Below are 8,377 nucleotides of genomic sequence, written 5' to 3'. Positions count from 1 at the left end.
TTCTTATTTATTTTTTATCATACCCTCTTTTCATTTTATTTTTTCATATTTTTGGGAAATCATTTGAATATTGAAATTTATGTACAATATGAAATTACAAATACAAAATACTCAATCACCTTGAGATCCTGTAATTTATGGGACCCTAACAGTGGCTCCAGCTTGGGATGGCACTTCTCCAAGTGAAATGTCAAGAACATATGATCAGTAGGCTTGAGTACTCCATGTCTATAATGTATTCATCTGATTTCTTTGTTTTTTCAAGATACTATTGGCAGCTCATCAATCCAGGCTTAGGGCCTTCACTGTGGGCTTCAACCTTTGTTAATATGTTACCCAATCAAAACCATAGAAGCTATGATATGTACATTGATGTAAGGAAATTATGTAGGCTAAGAAAAGTAGTGCTTCAACATCCTACCATTGACATGACCTCTAGGTATCTCTGCTCCATCTAGGTCTTTAAGGTAGAATGCATTATTTCCCCTAAAATCATGAACAATATATGGCCCATTCCAAAGATTATCAAACTTGCCATGTTTTCCTTTGTCTTTTCTCCTTGAATCCTGTCTTAAAACTTTGCCCCCAATGTTAAAGTCATCAACTTTTTTTCTTTTGTCAAAGATATTTTTAACATTTTCTTGAATAACTTGGGTCCTATTGTATACTTCCTCCCTGGAATGCTGCAAGTGGATAATTTGATTAATCATTCTCTGTACATCATTAGGTTCAACTTGTGCTTCTTGAATGATCTTCATGACTGGAACTCCTAAGGAGGATGGAAAAACTGCATCCATCCCATAGACCAATTGGTATGGTGACATGCCAATTGTTTTTCTAGTAGTAAGTCTGTTAGCCCAAAGTTCTTTGACTAGCTTGTTGTGCCAAGGCTTTTTGTTGTCTTCTAACAACCTTTTTATGATGTTTACAAAGATTTTATTTGAGGATTCAACCAACCCTTTACCCTAAGGGTAATAATCTATTGAATGTCCCAAAGTAATGTGGTATTTATGGCAGAATTCAATCATCTTTTTAGATTTGAAGGTTGCATCATTATCAGTGATGAGTTTTCTAGGACAACCAAATCTGGAGAGGATATTAGTCTGAAGGAATTTAATAATGACAACATCAGTGGAAACTCTAGAAGGGGTGGCCTCTACCCACTTGGTAAAGTAGTCAGTGGATGTAAGAATCTACTTATGCTGGGCAGAGGAAGAGGGATGAATTTCACCAACGAAATCCAATCCCCATTGTTGGAAGGAGCTTTCAACAGAGATAGGCTTTAATGGCAAGGTAAAAAAAAAAATTTCCCTAAAAAATCTAGCATTTATTGCATCAGGTGGCTTGTTTATGAATGTCAGGGAAAAGGGTAGGCTAGTAGAAACAAACTCTGAGGATTTTATTGGCAGTGGTTTTATAATAAAGATGTCCACCGCAGTCTCCTTCATGGAATTCCTACATAAATTTTCTACAACATCATTTAACAAGCATTTAAGTAAAATAACCCCATCATCTTTCCAATACAAGACATTATCTTTAATGCAAAATTTAACTGCTTTTAACTTCATAAATCTTGCCTTTGTTTTTTTCAAACCAGGAGGAGCATTTAAATAAAATAAAACATAAATCAAGTCTGCATGCCAGGGTGAGTTCAGAAATGCCTCATCAATTTGTGGAGTCATATGTTCCTCTCGATTACCTAATGAATCAATCAATTTAATGTCCAAAGCATGGAAATTTGACTCAGCCATTAATTTGGCTAGCCCCTGACCTTTGATTAAATTGGTGGGCTTGATTTCTACGTCATATTCAAGAATGACAGTAATCCATTTGCCTCACTTTCCATTAGGTCCATTCTATGTCAAAATGTCCTTAACCACTGCATTAGGTACATAAGCAATAATATGGGAATGTAAAATATATATTCTAAAATATTTATTGATTTAACCAATGGAAAGGCTTGTTTTTCCATAATGTTGTATTTCAAAAATGCATCTCTTAAAGCTTTACTAAAGAATGCAATAGGTTGTTCAAAGCCTTCATTTTTTTTCTACAGTAACACTATTGCAATAGTGTGTTTGGAAGCAAAAGATAAGATTATGAAATCTTTTGTAAAATCTGGGATGATCAACACTGGTAACTGATTTTTAATATTACTTCAATTCTACTGGGATCAATCCTAATTCTATCCTTGGAAATAATGTGACCAAAATTTTTTCCTTCCTCAAGGCAAAACAATGTCTTCTTAGGATTTAGTGCGATGCCAAACCTTCTACATTTTTCAAGTACTCTTCTTAGATGTGCTAAATGTTCCTCATCAGTTTTATAATAGACTGTACTTTCATCTAGATAAATCACAATAAAATGACCAATTTCATCAACAAAGGTAATATCCATTGCTCTTTGGAAAGTGGCTCCAACATTCATTAACCCAAAGGGCATTTTCACATACATGAAAGTTCCCCATGGTGTAGTGAAGGTAGTTTTATCCTGATCATCAGGATGCACTAAGACTTGGTTATAACCTGAGAAAGCATCTAACAAGGAAATCCTACTAGACCCTACCACCTTTTTCAATATATGATCCATTTTGGGTATGGGGTAGTTGTCTTTAAGGGATACCTTATTTAGATTTATGAAATCAATACACAATATGATTTCTCCAATTTTCTTTCTAATAGGCACAATGTTAGACACCCATTTAGAGTATCTAAGGGGAAGTATAATTTTAGCATCATACATCCTTTTTACCTCTTTCTCAATCAAATGCATTAGGATAGGATTTATCCTATGAAGTTTTTGTTTGAATGGTTTTTGATCTTCTTTGATTGGGATTTTATCTTGTATGATACTAGTGTCATATGTTTTTATATCCTCATAAATCTAGGCAAAGGCATCTATGAAATATTTGAAAAGAGATATGTACCATTATTTTGTGACAATAGGAAGGGATTTTGAGAGTTTTATCATCTTGGGATTCTGCTCACTACCTATATTTCATTCTTCTATGTCTGCCCCTGTGGGTTCCATTTTTGGCTTTTTTGCTACATCATTGAAACCAAAGAGTTCTTCTAATGGAACTAAACCCCTAGGCAGAACATTATCCTTACGCTGAAGTACTTCAAATTATTCTTTTTTCTGGATCTATTTCATGCAATTCTAATTTATGTACATCTTTATTGTCTGAAATATTTACATCAAAATCATCAAGCTACTTATCTACACTAACATATTTAACAATCTGATTTTATACTTCACACTCTAACTCTATGTTGTACTCTTCATACTCATCCCTAGATTGCAAAAAGCTTTCAATTTCTTTGTCACTTCCAAATACCTGCCAATGTCTCATATTGTCAAGTACAACTGGGCGGTGTTTAACCTCCATTGTATGTTGCCTATTGGGATGAGGCATTTTACATGTGCTAGCTGAAAAAGCTAAACCATTAGCCAAGACATTCTGATTTCTAGGAATAATAGCAAGATCATATTCTTCAAAAGTTCCTAGAAAGTCAAGCACAACATTTCTATAGGCTCTCAACCTAGGATGTTTGGTAGCATACTCTCCCTTGATTTGTCTTACAATTAATTCATAATCCCCATGAACAACAATTCTTTTAGCACCTAACTTCTTCAATAATTGAAATCCTAAAAGAAGTGCCTCATATTCTGCTATATTATTGGTGCAATGAAAATTGAGTTTATAGGAATGACCTTCTGCATGGTTGTTCCCTGAATTGGACACCCAAACACCTACCCTTGAACTTGCTTTTCTACAAGAGCCATCAAATCTCATGTTCCAAAAAGGTTCAGTTTCAGTGTTTTGTTGCACAATTAATGTTTGATTTTCATGTTTTTCATCAATATTGCTTTCTGCTTTAGTAACCTGTGCATCAATGTCCCCATCATTATAAAGATTGAAAGAGTCTAGGTTGGAATGAACAGAGTAAAGAGGGTAGTTATGTGGCTTATCTTGACTGCTAACCATATACTTCATTGGTATATTTGGACTCCTATGTTCACCTTGATTTTATTTTGAGTGTACAGGTAAAATCAAATTTGTATGATTCCATGGTAGGATTCTTTAAACTCTAGTCATTTGAATTGTTTGAGTATTTTGAACACAGAGAACCAAAAACTAATCCAATGTAAAGAACATATAGACCTATTGCAAGCTTCATTAAGAGCTTAAAACCTCTTTCTTTGCTAAGTGAAATGGAAATAAATGTACCACTGTACTATATTTTTTTTCCCCTGGGAAAAAACATAATTTTCTATTATGGTGGAAAATTACATGTTGTAGAGGCCATTGGCATATGCAGTATGAGTGACTGAAGTCATCTAAAAATCGTAAGTCTGTACAAAAAACCCGAACCATCATGTATCAGTATGAATATACATATATGTTACAAAATTTCAAAAATAGCCAAACAGATCTATGAGTCACTGTTCAGATGTCTCAAAAACCATGATAAATTAGGGCCTATCAGCCCTTTGCTTGATCCTATTCTATATATGGCCTATGCTAGTACTGATGGGCCTATCCCTATCTTTCCTCCTGTATCAGCCATTCTCCTTTGGGATGGTGTGCTACCTCTTTAGAAAACCGATCCACAAATTTGTTGCACTCCCTGTAAATATGAGTACATGAAATCTGATCAAAATGTGATTTTAAAAACAATGCATCATCCAAAATGTTCCTGACTGTCTGAACATGGCATGCAATAATGCAATTGAACCAATTTATGAAAATATTAGAGTCCCCAAATACTTGTAATTGTTGACAATTTTGGTTTAATGCAAAGTATAATAGACGGCGAAGTGAAAGGAGCTCAACAAAGTTGTTTGTGCCAACACCCAATCCCATATGGATGTAGAAGAAATGTGCCTCATATAGGTGTAGTAGAATCCCTTGCACACCCCTGGTCTTTTGTAGAGCCGTCAAAGTATGCCCAGGGATGAGCATGATATATAACCTCCGGGATGATTGTTCGAATCGTGGCAGGTTGTTCCTCATTCATAATTTCATTGTAATTGTTGCAAAATTTTGAGACAATAAGAGGTCATCTAATGTGTTTGCTGTTAAAAATGATATTGTTTCTGCAGAGCCATATGTTCCAACACAAAATTAATGGGAGGTTTCAGGATTTCATGGTGGGGGAAGCAATCCACCAGCTATTCCAAGCATCCTTTATACAATCCACTTCCCCTCGTTGATTGATATTTAGCATGGGCAGCACCTGTTCCTAGAGCTGCTGTGTGATGGTGCAAGTTAGGAGTAAGTGTTTATTTGATTCCTCCTCTCGTCGACATAGAAGACACTAGGATGGACCTTGGAAAGATATTTTCATAAGATTAGTGCTAGTAGGAGTCATTTCCATGATGATATTCCACATGAGGAGATGAGTGCATGGTGGGCCTTTGAGTTTCCATAACATACGCCACCAACATTCCAGTGAGTTGGGTTTATGAGCTGCATGGATGATGGGGTATCCATCTTTAGGAGTGTAAGCCCCCCACACAGTCTAAGCCCAGATCAGTTCATCCTCATCGTCCTTGAGCCTCACATGAGATTCAATTAATGCATTTGTGTAGTGCCTCAACTACATACTCCACTAATCGGGTATACCAAGATCATCAGCAGACATCTAAGCTTGTTGATAAATGGAAGTAGTCAACCAGTCCCCTATATGGGCAATGGTCACCAAACCTCTTCTGTTTATGAATGCTATCAGTTCCGGAGGTAGATTGTTCATGTTGCCACATCCAATCCATGGATCAGCCCTGATGCGAACAACCTAACCATTGCCAATTCGCTAAGTGAACTTGCTCCTGATAATGGGGAGATTTTGTATGACAGCTTTCCATATCACCGATATTCCTTGTTTGTTCCAAGCTGGTAGTCGGACCCATTCCATGATATTGCGAGGCCAAATGTATTTATAGGTAACAAATTTTGTCCATAGGCTTTTGTGCTTCAGGAGAAGCCAACCCAATTTGGCTCCTAGTGCCTGTGCAAATGCTGGGAGATCCTTGAGGCCCCAACCCCCCTTTTGTTTGGGACTGCAATTTTGCTCCATTTAACCCATGCAAAGGGTTTCCCTTAATTGTGCCCCTTCCATAAGAAATTGTAGCATATCCTTTGAATCCGGGATAAGATCCCTTGAGGAATCCAGGAAAGAGACATCCAGTAGACTGGGGTGGATTCTAGAAAATATTTTATAAGCACAAGATGTCCTGCTCTAGATAGTAGTCAATGAATCCAGTTGTTCAATCTTATTTCAACCTTGGCCACTAACCAGGTCGAACCAGCTATTTTGTATCCATGAGATTTTATACAGAAGCCAAGGTATTTCAATCCATCCTCCAGTTGTAATCTCTGGAAGGGAAATTTTTGGTATGATTGACGACATTCCTGAAGGGAGTAAGCTAAAATGGTGATGGTGGATTTGGGTCTATTTATTTCCATCCCCGTTGTTGAGCTAAATAATGCAGCACCTCAGTGAGCGTGTTGTAGTCTTGTATGTTGCCATTGAGGAAGATCATAATATCATCCATGAACAGAAAATGAGTAAGAGTGCATTGATCCGTGATCTTGAGTCCCATTAGCATACCATACCTTTTTTCTGATGAGATTATCCTGCTTAATCCTTGCATAACAATCAAGAAGAGAAATGGGGAGAGTGGGCATCCCTATCTAAGTCCCCTCTCTATATGAAAGAAATAAGAGGCCGATCCATTTATGTTAGTACTGAACAAGACAGATGTAATGAAACACATGATCCATCTAATGAATGGGGTAGGGAAGCCCAGGTGTGTTAAAATCATCATGATGTAAAGCTAACTAACTCGATCAAAATCCTTAGAGAGATCTATTTTGAGAATGGCACATTTTAGTTTCTTCAGCTTGATGGAATGGAGGGCTTCCTGGGTCGTGCCTATGGCTTCATTGATCTGACAGTTATGGAGATAGGAAAATTGTTCAGAGGATATGTTGTTAGGTAGGATCGGCTTGATTCAGTTTGTGATGATCTTGGAAATAATATTGTAGAGGCAGTTGCAGAGAGAGATGTGCTGAAAGTCGCTGAAAGATTGAGGGGAGTCCGTCTTGGGAATCAGGGTGATGAAAGTAGTATTTATGGATTCATACATTCTCCTAGATGTTCTTCATTCCCTGATCACCCTAAGAAGGTCCTGACTAATGATGTCGAAAAACGTTAGATAGAATTCCACTGACCATCCATCTGGGCCCAGAATTTTATCCTTATTGAACCACTTCAATGTGCTCTCTAGTTCCCCATGGTTACGGGTTTGATAAGATCCTCCACAAAATATGGCTCCATGAATCTAGGGAAATGCCCCGCAACGTGAATAATTTCTGCAAGTGTTGCACCTGGAGGGGCTTTGAACAGTTGCTTCAAGTGTATATTTGCCATCTGTGCCAGCTGACTATGGGTATTGGCTGTCTGCCTATGTTCAGTGGGCATCTACCATATGGTATTGCTAACTCTCCTTCCATTGGAAAATTTATGAAAGAACTTAGTATTGCCATCCCCAACTTGAAGCCATATCGCTCTGCTTCTAAGTCTCCATGCCTCTTCCTGATCCAGCAGAATCTTGGATCTCTAGGCTTCCAAGCCCGTTAAATGAATTTTAGCTTCAACAGAGGTGTAACCTCTGCCATGGTCATCCATTAGCACATCCAACTATTGTTCAATGTCATAGAGAGTTTGATCCTCCCTGGCCTTTTTCCCCTTTGCCTAGAATATAGAGTCTTTTAAGATTCACCAAATTATGACAGAAACCCTCAGCTACACAAGGATCATTTGTTAGTGGATGGTCTCTCCAATACTTTGATACTAACCTGAGGTAATCAGGGTCCTTTAACTAGGTTGAGTTGAATTTAAAGGGTGACCTAGGCTTTCTTGATGGACCTACCAGCTCCAAATAGATGGGGGAATGATTTGAAATCCCGCCAGAACCCACCCACTACCTATAATTTGTGAAGGATGTTAACAGGTCTTCATGAATGAGAAAATGATCCAATCTTCTACCTAGTGCCACATCCCCGGTCCTTTTGTTGTGCCAAGTCAACGATTTTTTGTTCATGGGGATATCAATAAGGTAGTGTTGCTCTAGTAGCAGTTCCAGCTAGAGGGGGTCCAACTGAGAATGATGTCCCCAAGATTCTTCATGGCCAATGGTAAAATTTAGGTCTCCGCCTAATATAGTAGATTTGTTTATCACAGAGTGCCCTAATATCTTATGCCAGAAATCCAGTCTGCTATGATTACGAGGATATATATGAATAATAAGGAGATTCCTACCTAGCTCTGCAGAGAAAATGTCCATCCCCAGGAAACCATGTCCACCCCAA

This window comes from Pinus tabuliformis, chromosome 6 (genome assembly GCF_031772625.1).
Source record: "Pinus tabuliformis cultivar Carrire ecotype Pingquan chromosome 6, CPIR1, whole genome shotgun sequence".
NCBI classification, from domain to species: Eukaryota; Viridiplantae; Streptophyta; class Pinopsida; order Pinales; family Pinaceae; genus Pinus; species Pinus tabuliformis.
This window is presented reverse-complemented; position numbering follows the sequence as displayed.